Genomic DNA, 16,595 nt, shown 5'->3' with positions numbered 1-16,595 from the left:
AGGGTGGCTGCATGGACTGCCCTCTCTTTCTACACCTCTTTCTCAGATAACAAGAGTGCGTGGTAAGGTGCGTACATGGACTGCGCTCCCCTTCTAGACTTCTCTCTCAGGTGACTGGTTTACATAGTAGTGTGTATGGAGAGAGACTACCTCTCCACTTAGTCCTCTCCCTCAAATAACGGGTGTATACATGGCCCACCCCCTCCTTACAGACCTCTCACGCTGATGATGGATGTGCATAGTAGGCTGTGTGGAGAAGAATGGCATCTCCAGGAAGACCTCTGTTTCAGATGACAAGTGTGCATAGTAGGGTGTATGCATGGACTAGCCTCTTCTGTCAGACCTCTGTCTCAGATAATGACTCTGCATAGTAGGGTGTGTAGATGGACTGGTCTCTTCTGTTAGACCTCTGTCACAGATGATGGCTGTGCATAGTAGGGTATGTACATGGACTAGCCTCTCCTTCCAGATCTCTCTCTCAGATGACATGTGTGTGTAGTAGGGTGTCCGTGTGGAGAAAGACTGGCCTCTCTGCTGAGAACTTTCTCTTTGATTACATTTGTGCATAGTATGCTCTGTCCAGGGACTGTCCTCCCTGCTAATACCCATCTCTCTGATAATGGGTGTGCATAGTAGAGTATGGGAAGGGACTATACCCTATTCACAATTCTTACAAAGCTGATATGATTAAATAGTACATTCTGACAAATATCATCTCCAGTAATACTCCTTCCTCCAGTAGCAAGTATGCATACTACAGTTTTTTCAAAGATCACCTACTCCTTTCTACTGTTTACAATCCCACAAGAGTCTTGTGTGATCGTAACTTTCTTGGAAAATAGGAATTACCCATCTACTCATCACAATACTTAGCTCTTACACTCTTCCTCTTAAAAACAATGACCAAAATGTGCATTTTTACTTTCCATTATCTAGTCAGAGTCGCCCGAGATCGCAAATATTAGTTAAAAACAATATACATTTATTTTTATCACCATAGTTATACCTTAGACATCTCCACTCTAGATCTAGGGGGACATCATGCCTTCTGCATCCTCCTTATATGGTTTTTTACTTCATTTCCACAACACCTCAAATTTTTCACTGTAAACTGTAATGGCCGCCATTTCATTTCTAACATTCCAGCAGCAAGCCAATCAAAGTGCTTGCTCTTGCAAGACTCTCCAGTGCCTCTTGCTCTTGCAAGAGTGTAAAGGCTCACAGGAAAATTGAGCCTCTCAACCTATCACAGGCCTCTATTTTTAAATTTGTATACTCGTGGGAGGTTTGTGGGACTCTTGCGAGCCCAACTGTCCAAATATACAATTATATTTTTCTCTTAATTTCTCAAAAACAGTGAAATGGAATTATACCAAATCACAAAAATCACAGTCTGCGGACCAAACTCTAGCTTTCTGTCGAATTTGTTGTAATTCCATTCAGCAATTTTTGCGCCGTGTTTCAAGAAGTCCATGGAAAATGCATTGGGATTTTACATTTTGTGATCATCCTTTTTTCTTGGCCCCCGCTTGAATGATCATCCCAAAATGTTTCTGGGAAGGAGCTGGGGTGGATGAACTTTTTTGGGGAACATTTGTGAAGATTCATCAAACAGTGTCAAAGTTATTAGCAAACCTAAAAATGTTCCACCAATGGAAAAGCAGACCAAACTATTTCTTCCTACTGGTGACCGCCAGTAGGTAATATATATGTATAAAATGGCAGCAGCTATTTTCTTTTTTTTTTTAAAGAAAGCTTCAATCCTTTTTCGGTTAAAAAAATTATTTTGTTGATTATGGTGGTGATCATGGATTAATTCATATCACACACTGCTACTGCATTGTAGAAAGAATGGTTGCGAAAAATGGGGTCTAAAATCAAATCAGAAAACTTCCAATTGCCTTCGGGTAATAGCACTGTTGTGGGTACTGTACAATGGGTTGAGTGCTACAATTTATGTTTTTTTCCATCTAGCTACATTTGCCCCAAAGGTCCACTCCTTGTTGGAGGTCCCCATGCACCCAAGCCAAACCTCTTGACCATCACCGTTGACACTGTTGTCCTCCAGAAAATCATGTGGGACCTAGGGGAGATCAGCTACGGCCAGCGGAAACATTTGCACAAGGGGAGACTGTGGAGGCCTATTTTCTATGAGGGGTAGGGCTCGTTGTGGGAGGTGAAGGTGGGAAGGACAGTTGGGGTTGGGTGTTTTGGGGGTACGTTGGGTTTGGGTGAGGGGGTGAGCTTCTTGTGTGAAAGAGTATTAGAGGGACAGTGGGGGGACAAGGTGTTTTTGGGGAATGTTTAGGCTTCGGTAAGGGGATGGGCCTGTTGTGAAAGGAGAGTGTGTAACTTGTATATATTTTATTTTTGTTAAATCAAATCAATGGGATATTGTTTATCATGAGTACATGTCTTTACATTAGTTAGAGTAGCCTCACACACAGTTAAAGAGGAACACAATGGAGGCTGTTCTTCTCCTCACCTGTCCCATTGCAAACCAATTATCCCACTGTGTCCATAAACTTTCCCCTTCAAGTTTTTAATATTTGTATCTTTCCATGTGTTATTAATTACTCTACTTACCTTACCTCATCTGGTCTAGTACCCCTCCACACACAGGGGTTGATTACGACCTTGGGGGATGGAATACCTCGTCACAAATGTAACAGTTATCCCATCTGCCATATTACAAGTTCCTTTACATCCTATGGAGTTTGTGAAACGACGGACGGTATATCCATCACATTTGTGACAGAGTATCCCATCCGCCAAGTTTGTAATCAGGCCCACAGTGTTGTAAAACAGAATATGTGTGCCCTGACCATACAAAACCTTCCAAGCCTTGCTTCTTGCGGTGAGAAGCATCCACTCTCTGTATCAATAATATATGTATATACTACTTATCTGCCAATGCCCTCCCCTCTATAATTAGTGACAGCTAATGGAGTTGTTCAATGTGTAGTAAAAACAGCAATCCGTACTTCCAGAGAGCTTCATTTCCTATGTGAATTTATGAAAGTGATGTTTGCTTCCATTCCTATAATTGATCTATACCTTGATGAAAGGCTTTGCAAACAGCCTTCTTAATGCTAGTGACAGTGGACCAACAGTGCTTGCGGGCACTCCATCAAGGCGATTGAAGGACATAGTAAGTGAACCTGGTGAGGTGCACTAGTCCATAACAGCCACCAACTAGACTAAAGGGAAACAATATAAGTGGAAAATCCAAGACTGAGACAACATTAGCAACATAGGCCCTCATTACGACCCTGGCGGTCGGTGATAAAGTGGTGGTAATACCACCAACAGGCTGGCGGTAACTACCGTCAAATTATGACCATGGCTGTGATATTTCCGACAGACAGCCAATGTACCACACCGACTGCCAGGGCGGAAACAACAGGCACCACGGTGGTAGCCGCCTACAGCCAGGCGGAAGACAAAGTACCACCCACCATATTTTGACCCTGCAATCCGCCACCTTTCAAGGGGCGGTACCAACGCCATCAAAAGCCTGGTGGAAACAGAGCACAAAAGTCAAAGGACTCACCATTGGAGACACAGGGAAGGACCACGCTGCCATGGAACGCGAACTGCAAGTTTTCCTGATGATCTTCTACGTTATGCTCCACCTGGAACACCAACGCCGGCTAAGACGACGACGGTGAGTACAGCCGCCTAGCACACAAGGGAGAGGGGAGGAAACAGAGAGTGACACACACACAAGCACAACACACACCCGACACACACAAACCATACACACAACCATATGCATTGCAAAAACAATTTGATCACGAAAATCTGCAAAATAATGCAAAGGCAACAGGAATTCACGAAAATGAATGCAATCAGTCCAACAATAAATACAACAATCCAATTTACACATTAAACAGATCTGTAAAACAAGGGACACTGCCCAGTCCATAGTTCACAGGGCCTACATGGCCACAGGGCAAAGTACAAGGCCCCACTTGAATCCTGCCCCAATACAAAGGGAACACTGCAGGGGCATCAGTTGGCAAATAGGCAGGCACCTCAGGGTGAGGGGGGGCACCTCAGCCAGATGCGGAAACAAGCCCACTAGTTCTAGAGGGGGCAACATGCCCTGTGCGTGGTCCTGGGGAGTGCAAGGCCACAGTCTCTGGAGTGGGTGACTTGCCCACTGGTTCTGGAGGGGGAAACATGCCCATAATCCTTTGCTGGGGAGTGCAAGGCCACAGTCTCTGGAGTGGGTGACTTGCCCACTGGTTCTGGAGGGGGCAACATGCCCTGTGCTTGGTCTTGGGGAGTGCAAGGCGACAGCCTCTCAAAGGGGTGACTTCCCCCGCTGGTTCTGGAGGGGGCAACATGCCCATAATCCTTTGCTGGAGAGTGCAAGGCCACAGTCTCTTGAGTGGGTGACTTCCCCACTGGTTCTGGATGGGGCAACATGCCCGTGCTTGGTCCTGGGGAGTGCAAGGCCACAGTCTCTCGAGTGGGTGACTTCCCCACTGGTTCTGGAGGGGGTAACATGGCCCGTGTGTGGTCCTGGGGAGTGCAAGGCCACAGTCTCTCGAGTGGGTGACTTGCCCACTGGTTCTGGAAGGGGCAACATGCCCTGTGCTTGGTCCTGGGGAGTGCAAGGCCACAGTCTCTGGAGTGGGTGACTTGCCCACTGGTTCAGGAGGGGGCATCATGTCCTGTGCTTGGTCCTGGGGAGTGCAAGGCCACCATCTCTCAAGTAGGTGACTTGCCCACTGGTTCTGGAGGGGGCATTATGCCCATAATCCTTTGCTGGTTAGTTCAAGGCCACAGTCTCTGGATTGGTGACTTGCCCACTAGTTCTGGAGGGGGCAAAATGTCCTGTGCTTGGTCCTGGGGATTGCAAGGCCACAGTCTCTCAAGTGAGTGACTTGCCCACTGGTTCTGGAGGGGGCAACATGCCCTGTGCTTGGTCCTGGGGAGTGCAAGGACACAGTCTCTGTAGTGGGTGACTTGCCCACTAGTTCTGGAGGGGGCAAAATGTCCTGTGCTTGGTCCTGGGGAATGCAAGGCCACAGTCTCTGGAGTGGGTGACTTGCCCACTGGTTCTGGAGGGGGCAACATGCCCTGTGCTTGGTCCTGGGGAGTGCAAGGCCACAGTCTCTGTAGGGGGTGACTTGCCCACTGGTTCTGGAGGGGGCATCATGTCCTGTGCTTGGTCCTGGGGAGTGCACGGCCACCGTCTCTTGAGTAGGTGACTTGCCCACTGGTTCTGGAGGGGGCATTATGCCCATAATCCTTTGCTGGGGAGTGCAAGGCCACAGTCTCTGGAGTGGGTGACTTGCCCACTGGTTCTGGAGGGGGCAACATACTCTGTGCTTGGTCCTGGGGAGTTCAAGGCCACAGTCTCTGGAGTGGGTGACTTGCCCACTGGTTCTGGAGGGGGGCAACATGCCCATAATCCTTTGCTTGGGAGTGCAAGGTCTCTGGAGTGGGTGACTTGCCCACTGGTTCTGGAGGGGGCAACATGCCCTGTGCTTGGTCCTGGGGAGTGCAAGGCCACAGTCTCTCGAGTGGGTGACTTGCCCACTGGTTCTGGAGGGGGCAACATGCCCTGTGATTGGTCCTGGGGAGTGCAAGCCACAGTCTCTGGAGTGGGTGACTTGCCCACTGGTTCTGGAGGGGGCATCATGTCCTGTGCTTGGTCCTGGGGAGTGCAAGGACACTGTCTCTCGAGTAGGTGACTTGCCCACTGGTTTTGGAGGGGGCATTATGCCCATAATCCTTTGCTGGGCAGTGCAAGGCCACATTCTCTGGATTGGTGACTTGCCCACTGGTTCTGGAGGGGGCAAAATGTCCTGTGCTTGGTCCTGGGGAGTGCAAGGCCACAATCTCTGGAGTGGGTGAATTGCCCACTGGTTCTGGAGTGGGCAACATGCCCATAATCCTTTGCTGGGGAGTGCAAGGCCACAGTCTCTGGAGTGGGTGACTTGCCCACTGGTTCTGGAGGGGGCAACATGCTCTGTGCTTGGTCCTGGGGAGTTCAAGGCCACAGTCTCTGGACTGGGTGACTTGCCCACTGGTTCTGGAGGGGGGCAAAATGCCCATAATCCTTAGCTTGGGAGTGCAAGGTCTCTGAAATGGGTGACTTGCCTACTGGTTCTGGAGGGGGCAACATGCTCTGTGCTTGGTCCTGGGAAGTGCAAGGCCACAGTCTCTCGAGTGGGTGACTTGCCCACTGGTTCTGGAGGGGGCAGCATGCCCTGTGCTTGGTCCTGGGGAGTGCAAGGCCACAGTCTCTGGAGTGTGTGACTTGCCCACTGGTCCTGGAGGGGGCAGGCTGCACAGCAGCCCTTGGAGGCTGGACTATATGGCATCTGCCGGTGGTGACGGCTGCACTGTGGTGGTGGTTGTGGGAGCCTCCTGCCCAGCCCCTTCACCCTCCGATGGCTGCACTGTGGTGGTGGTTGTGGGAGGCTCCTGCTCAGCCCCTGAACCCTCCGATGGTTGCACTGTGGTGGTGGATATGGGAGGCTCCAGCTCAGCCCCTGCACTCTCTGATGGCTGCACAACCACGGCTAGTGTTGGGGGCTCTGTGACAGCTGCTGGTGCAGGCTCCTTCCCCTTTTTTGCAGCTGCTGCAGGCTCCTTTCCCTTCTTTGTGGCTGATGCAGGCTCTTTCCCCTTCTTTGTGGCTGGTGGAGGCTCCTTCCCCTTCAGTATTGTTGGCCTGGAATCCTTTCCACCACAAGTAGGTGCTGCTACCACTGGGCCTGTGGACTGTGGACTGTTTGGCTGAGGTGCTTGGATGGGTCCTTGCTACCCTGCTCATATGTGCAGGACGGGGTGGAGGGGTAGGGAAGAGGTCAATCTGGGAAAGGAAAATCTTTTTGGGACGTTGGGGCAGGAAGAGGGAGGATTAATCGGAGTGGAGGATGAGGGAGTGGTTGTTGGAGGTGTTTGTCTACTAGATTTGGGTGCAGGTGCATGGGTTGTGTGCTGTTGTAAGGCGGGTGGCTGTGGGTGTCTGAGTGCTTGCGTTTGTGTACTTTGGGGGGACAGACATAGTAAGAGAGGACACACGGGACGTGTGCATGGATGTTGTGGAGGTGTCTGCCAGTGAGGTGTGTGCTCTGAGTGGTGATGATGCTGGTAGTGGATGATGATGTAGTGTATGCAGGTGTGAGGGTGGACGTAACTGGGTGGGAGGTGGAGGAGGAGGAGGGGGAGATAGAGGAAATAGTGGATGTTGTTGTGTCTGCAAATGAATGTTGTTTGTGTGAGTGCCTCCAGGATGAAGTGTGGTGCTTGTGTTTGCCTGTGACATTCTTGGGTGTTGTCTTGTGTGCATGCTCGTCTGACTGTGTGCTTGGGATAGGTTGGAGTTGAGAAAAATGGGACTGGGAAGTGCAAGTTGGAGGGGGGACGGTAGAAACAGGGACAATGGCTGCCATCAGAGACGAGGCCAGAACCTGAATCAGTCTCTGTTGGGGCGCCAATTCACCATGAATGCCGTCCGGGAATGCATTAGATTGCTGCATCTGGGCTGTCAGCCCCTGGATGGCATTCACAATGGTTGACTGCCCTACAGAGATGGGTCTCAGGAGGTCAATAGCCTCCTCAGTCAGGGCAGCAAGGCTCACTGGGACAGGGCCTGAGGTGCCTGGGGTGAAGGAGATGCTCACCCTCTTGGGTGAGCAGGCACCGGCAACTCGCTGAGGGGCTACTCGGAGGGCGGTGCTGGTACGAGGGTGGCGGCTGTACTTGTAGCTGGGGTTGTCACAGAAGTGTCCTCCACCACCAGGGAGCTCCCATCAGAGGAGGTATCAGAGTCTGTGTTGTCTCCTCCAGTCCCTGCTGTGGTGCTCCACTCGCCCTTCGTCCAACTGGTGCCCTCAGCGTCGGTGGACTCTGCCTCCAGGGTCCTGTGGGATGCAGGTCCCTCTGTTGCCAGTGCCTCTGCTTGAGGACAGGGTGACAAAACAAGAAAGGGGGGAGAGAGGCAAAGGATACACAGGGTCAATGACTGCACCAACACCACCGTTGGCGTATACAGCACCCTTACACACAGGGAACAGGCCTACACACTGTGCATTGCACCACCAGTGAAATGGCTACTCAACAAAGAATGTGGAGGGGTACACACCGCCAACTGCAGCACACCTGGGACCCACGCAGCCCTGACCAGTAGTAAATACTAAGAAGCTAGGTAAACAGTATTTCCCCTTCAGACCCTTAGCCACCAGAGGACCTACGCTGATATGTCAGACTTGGCCTAAGGGCACCCACTGACACACAACCAAAACCCAGATACCACCCCTCCCATTGTGAGCTTCAATGATGGCCACTGTACTCACCCCCCTGTGGCTGCTGTGATGCCCTCAAGCGCCCATCCAGCTCAGGATAGGCCACCACCAGTATGCGGGCCATCAGGGGTTTCAGGGTCCGACGGGCACCCCTCCCTCATTGAGAGGCCATCCCCAGCTGAGCCTCCATGGTCTTCCATGCCCAGCGTCTCAGGTCCTCCCACCGTTTGCAACAGTGGGTGCTCCACCTGCCATAGACCCCCAGGGTCCTCACATACTTGGCGATGGCATGCCATATACCCTTTTTTTGATGGGCGCTGACCTGCAGAGGCAATACAGACAGGAGAACACCATTAGACAAACAGTCCAGTCAATAACACAAATTGCCCACCATACCCATTTTCATCACCATTGGCACACACATAGCCCAGCACACAACGTGTATACGGCAAAAAGGACATCCACCCACCCCCTTACACGAGGCCTTCACACACACAACTCCACACATTCATGCCACCTGCATTGTGCCCACAGTGTACTCACCTGTTGGTCTAGAGGCCCATACAGCAGTCCGTACTGGGGTAGGACCCCATCCAGCAGTCACCCCAACTCCTCAGAAGTGAAGGCTGGGGCCCTCTCCCTGGTCAGACGGGCCATGGTAAGTTCAAGACACAGGTCACAGCACCATGTGCAGTGTAGGTCCTCTCCTATGGAAGGCCAGGAAACAAGTGATGAATATGATAGAAAAGGGCAGTCACGTCTGCGGCGGTGCATACCATCACTGCTGGCGTAAATCACCATTGGCCATTGTACCTCATAGGGCCCAATTATAACCAATGAGGATTTTCATGGCGGTTCCCTACCGCCTACCGCCACGGCGCACAACGACAGCGGCATTCCCTCACTTCCACCTGTCCCTCCACAAAGGACAAGCGGACGCCATTTCAGGGAGGGAACAGGCCTATGGATTAATGCTGCGTCACAGGATAAATAGGCACATACTTCACAAATTACACTATCCCATAAGATATTTGCAGATTGCGAACTGCTGTTGTGGCTCCATTGTTCAGTTTGTGACAGCCTTCTCACTCTTTTGTCCCTTAGATACCTACCTATGCAGATGAATAGGAGATGGAGACATACCCCCTCATACAGATCCCTGGTGAACTTGGCTACACTGGAGGACAGGCACATTATCCTCACCTATAGACTGGACAGGGCCACAATCACCTAGCTGTGTGCCCAATTGGAGCCTGACCTGACATCTGCTATCCATTACCCCACTGAGATCCCCCCTCTTCAGTTCTCCATTTCCTGGCAACTGGTTCTTTCCAAGTGACAGTGGGCTTGGCAGGAGGAATGTCACAGCCAATGTTCTCAATTGTATTGACAAGTGTGTTGTCTGCCCTGATAAAACACATGGGCAGCTACATTGCATTCCCCCAGGTTGAGAATTTGGCTGGATTCTAAGCAATGGGACATACCCCAAAATAATTGGTGCGATTGCTGAAACGCATATTGCATTTGTACCCCCCCACCAGAATAAACAGGTGTTCAGGAATCATAAGAGTTTCCACTCCATGAATGTGCAGATGGTGTGCTTGGCGGACCAGTACATCTCCCATGTCAATGCTAAGTATCCTGGGTTGGTGCATGACGCCTTTGTCCTGAGGAATAGCAGTATCCAAAATGTGATGGCCAAACTACAGAGGCACGGGTGTGGCTAATTGGTGAGAACTGGTTCCCACCCAGTATATGTTGGTGTATGGCTATGGTGTTGGCCATATAGGATAGTGTGTGGCTAAATGTTGTCCCTCAATATTTGCAGGTGACTCTGGTTATCCAAACCTATCATGGCTGCTGACCTCTGTGAGGAATGCCAGGACAAGAGCAGAAGCACGTTATAATGAGGCACAAGGTGAACCAGAAGGATCATTGAAAGGACCTTTGGCCTCTTGAAGGCCAGGTTCCGGTACCTCCATCTGACAGATGGATACCTGTACAACGCACCCAAGAAGGTCTGCCAGATAGTAGGGGCCTGCTGCATGTTGCACACCCTGGCCCTCAGACACATTGTACCTTTTCTGCAGGAGGAGACTGGAGATGCCCCTGTGGCAGCAGTGGACCCTGTGGACAGTGAGGATGAGGAGGCAGAGGATGAGGATGTTGACAACAGAACATCTGTGATCCGTCAGTACTTCCAATGACGCACAAGTGAGACAGTGCAACGTTACATTTCAATTACATTGGTTGTATTCTATGTGGCATTGGCCTGCTGGTATTTCACACTTCTTTGCCCACTTACTGTTACCTCTTCATATTCATTTTGCAGATGTTGGTGATTTGACAATTACTCCTGGTGCGATCACAACAGTCAGCTACAGGTCATTATTTCAATGTTCATTCTATGTACAGTTCATTTGCAATGGTTGTAGCTGTTTCAATCAATACATATTTGAAAACCATGGCATACTCAAAGTCGAATTTGATCAAAGGTTGTTTATTGTAGTGGTAATATATAGAGAGGAAAGTGCAATGGGATGGGGTGATGATGGAGGAAAGTCCAGGTTATTGTTCCAGTCTGTTCGTAGCACAGGTGCATTGTCCAAGGGGACCTAGGAAGGGAAGCAATGGCAGTTCAAGGTGGACAAGGTGACTGAGTGAGACACAAGGGGGACAATCAGGAGAGTCTCATTTCCTTTCGGTGGTCTTGGCAGGTGACTCTGGCTTCTGTCTGGTTTGCAGGGAACATTTGCGGGGTGGTTCACATTCTGCAGGGGGAGAGGTGCTGGTGGCCTGTTGGTCCTGTTGTGGGGCCTCCTGGCCACTAGCTGCAGCGGAAATGGAGGGCTGTTCAGATTACTTGATAGTGTCAGGGGCCCGCTGTTGTGACACTGCCTCCCTCATAATGTTGGCCATGTCTGCCAGCACCCCTGCTATGGAGATCAGTGTGTTGTTGATGCTCTTCAAGTCCTCCCTGATCCCCTGATACTGTCCCACCTGCAGCCACCTGTTCTCCTGCACGTTGTTTAGGATCTGGCCCATCGTGTCCTGGGAATGTAGATAGGCTCCCAGGATCTCGGAAAGTGCCTCCTGGAGAGTTGGTTCCCTGCTCTTGTCCTCCCCCTGGTGCACAGCAGTCCTCCCAGTGTACATGTTGGCCTGTGCCTCTGTCCCCTGAACTGTGTGCCCACTGCCACTGACCCCAGGTCTCTGATTGTCTTATGTATGAGATGTAGCCTGAGGCCCATGTACAGGTGGGCACACTGCTGATTGAGGTGTCCTGGGAACAGAGGTTTGGGGACGCTGGGTGGGTGCTGTAATGTTGGGGGAGGCTCTGTGGTGGTCTGTGACTGGGCTTGGGTAACCGGCTGTCCAGTGGTTCCTGATGGGCCAAGTAGATCGTCCAGATCTTGAAGACCAGGGATACTGTCATCACTGTGGGCCTCTTCAGTTGGGAGACTGGATAGTGATGGAACCTCCTCTCCAGTGACATTGGCAGAGGTACCTGTGGAGATGTAAGTGATGTATTATGCTTCATGTGTATGACATATTGTACATCCCTGGCTTTCCCTCTATGGTTGGTGTTGCCCTTCCAGCTTTTACTTGTGTATGTTGGTGTATGGTGGGATTATTAGTTTCCCTATGCTGTGTATGCTTTAGTGATGAGTGTCCATGCAGGGCTGTGAGGGGTGTCCATGCATTGTACAGCATGCAGGGCTTGGCATTAGGATTAGTGCGATATGATGGTGGAGTGTGTGGGATGGAGTGGAGTGATGGGAGTGAGGGTTGGGTGTGTGATGGCATGCAGGTAATGGGGGTGATAATTGTTGAAAGTTGACTTACCAGAGTCCAGTCCTCCTCCAACTCCGGCCAGGCCCTCAGGATGCAGTATTGCCAATACCTGCTCCTCCCCTGCTGTGAGTTGTGGGGGAGGAGGTGGGGTCCACCGCCAGTTCTCTGTATAGCAAGCTGGTGTCTTGCTGCTATGGAACGTACCTTCCTCCGTAGATCGTTCCACCTCTTCCTGATGCCATCCCTTGTTCAAGGGTGCTGTCCCACGGCGTTGACCCTCTCCACAATTCTCTGCCATAGCTCCATCTTCCTTGCTATTGATATTTGGTGCACCTGTGTTCCAAATAGCTGTGGCTCTACCCTGACGATTTCCTCCACCATGACCCCTAACTCCTCCTCAGTGAAACAGGGGTGCCTTTGAGGTGCCATGGGTGTTATGTGATTTGTGTTGGTGAGGGTGTGTTGGGTAATGTGTTGGGGTGTGTGACATGGAGTGCGTGAGGTGTGTATTGGTGTGAGTGATACGTGGCTTTTGTTGTCGCAGTAGTCTTGGTGTCAGTCTCGAGCCAATGACGTGTATTCGTAAGGGGTTGTGGGTAATGTGGGTGTGTGTTTTATAGTGGTGTGGGTGTGGTGTGTGTATGGGTGTTAGGTGTGTGTTGTTTGAATTGTCCAACGGGGTGTTGTTTTGTCTGTGGGTGTCCATTGTGAACGCAGCGTTATGCACCGCCAAATGGTTTACCGCTGTTGAATGTCCGCTGTGGTGATTCATGGGTCATAATGTGATGGCCGTTGTTCTGTTGGCATAACAGTGTGGTTTCTGGGACTTTCAGTTTATCACTGACCTTTGGTCTGGTGGATTTGTGTATGAGGCTGTATTCTGTCGGATTGGTGTGTGTGTGTCATAATATGGTGAACGGATATCTGCCAGCGCGGCGGTAAGTTGGCGGCCGTCAGCGTGGCGGTAAGCAGGATTTACCACCAGTGTCATGATGAGGGCCATAATGTTGTTACTTACTAAAATAAGCATAATGAAGCCTCATGTCTCAGGAGGAGGCAGGAGGACTCAGTAGAAGGTTACTTCAGTAGATTACAAATACATGGGGTGTAATATTCCACACTATCACATTATATATCCTTGGACATACATTGCTGTAATTGTGTCTCTGCACTATGATGCCTCCTTTATGCCTAGTTAGGGGAGAAGGGAGAGGCAAATATCCATTTTGGTACTACTGATCTCCTCTTGTAACAGTTGCCCCACCAAATGTGAGATTTATTGATAGTGGAAATTAATACAACCTAACACACAATATGGGGGTGGGAGAAGATGGTGAGATGTTTTATAAATGGATGGATGGGGAATTAGAGAAAGGTGAAACAGACAAACACAACATTCACCAATTTTATGAGCCCATCAGATCTGTTCAGTCATTACAAGCAAAAATAACTTCAGTCCCCACACTCCCATGTTCTGTAATCAGTGTGTTACATATGGCTTCAAAGATGTAAAATAGGGAGGACCCAGTGTTAGACCTTACAGCATTAGGGTGGTTACCCCTAACTTTTTGCCTGCCTCCCTCTACTTTTTTAACACTGTTTTTGCTGGTTTTAGGACTCTGCACACTTTACCACTGTTAACCAGTGCTAAAGTGCATATGCCCTCTCCCTTTAAACATGATGACATTGGATCATACCCAATTGGATTATTTAATATACTTCTAAGTCCATAATAAAGTGCACTATATGTGCCATGGGCCTGCAGATTAAATGCTACTAGTGGGCCTGCAGCACTGATTGTGCCACCCACTTAAGTAGCCCCTTAACCATGTATCAGGCCTACCTGTGAGTGCAGTTTGACTGCCAATTTGACTTGGCATTTAAAAGTACTTGCCAATCCTTAAACTCCCCTTTTTCTATATATAGGCCACCTCTAAGGTATGCCCTAGGTAAACCCTAAGGAAGGATGCTGTGTAGACAAAAGCAGGACATGTGCCTGTGTAGTTTACGCGTCCTGGTAGTGTAAAACTCCAAATTCGTCTTGCACAGCAGTGAGGCCTGCTCCTTTCATAGGCTAACATTAGGGCTGCCCTCATATACTGTATGAGTGGTATCTGCTGATCTGAAAAATCCTGCTGCCTAGTGAAGTTGGATTTAATAAAAAATATTTTAGAAATGCCACTTTTAGAAAGTGAGCATTTCTCTGCACTTAAATCGTTCTGTGCCGTACAATCCACGTCTGGCTAGGTTCAGTTTACAGCTCCCTTGTGCATTCACTCAGACAAACCCCAAATGCAGGATGCTCAGCCTCACTTTCATACATCTGCATATTGAATGGGTCTTCCTGGGCTGGGAGGGTGGAGGGCCTGACACCTACATGTCAAAGGACAGTATCCTGCCCTCACACAAAGGACTGCCAAACCCTCTACAAGGACCCTGGCAGACAGCATTGAATTGAAAGGGGACCTTGTGCACTTCTAAGCCACTCTTTGAAGTCTCCCCCAATTCAAAGGCACCTTTGGGTATTTAAACATGGCCTCTGCCCCTACTAACAGAGACACTTCATGGAGAAGAGAACCTGAAGCTGCAACCTGCCAAGAAAAACTGCCTGGCTGCCCAGAGGACTCACCTGACTGCTTTCTAAGAGGGACTGCTGCCTTGCTGTTGCCCTGCTGCCTTGCTGCTCTCTGGCTGTGCTGAGAAGTGCTCTCCAAGGGCTTGGATAGAGCTTGCCTCCTGTTCCCTGAAGTCTCAGGACCAAAAAAACATAATTCCTGCAAGAAGAATCCCGGTGCGGTGAAAATTGACACACAGACTGCCAGAAATGACGCACCGCCTGCACTGCTGTGAGAAAATCACTGCACACTGAACCAAAATGATGCAGCCTGACTTTGCAAGGAGAAGATTGACGCAGCGCCAGTGTAGCGAACGGAAATTTGACACATGACCCACTGGAATGACGCACAGCTGAGCTGGAACGACGCAGCCTGACTTCCTGAGAGGAATCAATGCAGCACCTGCCGTGCGGTACAATTTTCCATGCAACACCCACCGGTCCGACGCAGCCCTTGTGACTTTGTCCTGCAGGGCTGGATTTCAATGGATCGTCCCCGGGGTGTCTGAAAACCCCACAACCCGAACAGGATCCAGGACCGAGCGGAAATCGACGCAAATATTTCCCTGCATGGAAAATAAACTACGCATCACCGTGTGTGGCCTGAGAAATCAACGCACACCTCCCTGTTTTCCACACATCTCCTCCTCTGCACTTCCTTGCGGAGATTTTGAACGGAAACAAGGTACTTTGTGCTTGTAAGACACATTTGTTGCTTTTAAGAGACTAAAGACACTTTCTATCATTTCTACAGTGATATTTTCAACACATACCTATTGCATATTAATGGTTTTGACCTGCATTTATCCAGATAAATATTATATATTTTTTGTGGCGTTCTACTGTGTTATTGCATGATTTATTGCACAAATACTTTACACATTGTCTTCTAAGTTAAGCCTGACTGCTCAGTGCCAAGCTACCAGAGGGTGGGCACAGGATAATTTGGATTGTGTGTGACTTACCCTGACTAGAGTGAGTGTCCTTTCTTGGACAGGGGGTAACCTGACTGCCACACAAAGACCCCATTTCTAACACTGGTGATCAGCAGTGAGGGTAGGACTTGTATTTGTGCAGTGAAATACAATAGCTAAGTCATCACAACCTACCCACAGTTGAAGGTCAACTTGATTTTTTATCTATTTCAGCAATTTTGTTTTCTACCTGACATTTCTAACTAAAATCCTCATTCAACATGTCTATGACTGGGTCTCAAGCTGGAGATGAAGAATTTGACCTAGCCATGCTGTAGACATATACTGTCAAACAGCTGAAAGGGTTCTGCAGGGATATGGGAGTACCTACCCAAAAGACCTCCAGAAAGAAGGAATTCCAAATTGGCGCTAAGGGCCTGTGTAGAAGCCCATTTTTATGAGAATGTTGAAAGGAGGGTCCAGTGGATGGTCCCTCATAGGGTTTTTTGCCATTAGTGGAGGATGTTACCACTGTGATTGTGCCCCCTACCAAACCAGGGAGTAGTGTCTCTGATCAGGGCCTGGCCGCAGAGGAAAGGAGAGAGGAGAGAGAACTCCAATTACAAATGGTAAGGTTAAAAATTGAAGCTCAACAGTAGGAGAGGAGGGCAGAGAGAGAAGTCCAAGAGGCTGAGAGAGCTGAAGCTGCAGCTGAGAGAGCCCTGGCTGAAAATAAACTTTTGTTGGCTCATGAACTGAGTCTCAAGGAGCTGGATAACAAGGCAAGACAGTCTGAGTCCAGCAGTGATGGTGGCAGCATACATGCAGGATCTGTTGGGGAAAAGAAGGTTTGTATACCCAAATGTGTGGTGCCAAGTTATGTGGTGAGGGATGACATTGATACGTGGCTGTCTGCCTATGAAGTTGCACTAAGGGCTCATGTGGTCTCTGGGGAGCAATGGGGGGCAGCCTTCTGATTTTATGTACCAGTAGTGGGGAGGG

The sequence above is a fragment of the Pleurodeles waltl genome, chromosome 2_1, assembly GCF_031143425.1.
Source record: "Pleurodeles waltl isolate 20211129_DDA chromosome 2_1, aPleWal1.hap1.20221129, whole genome shotgun sequence".
Lineage (NCBI taxonomy): Eukaryota > Metazoa > Chordata > Amphibia > Caudata > Salamandridae > Pleurodeles > Pleurodeles waltl.
Note: the sequence above shows the minus strand (reverse complement) of the source record.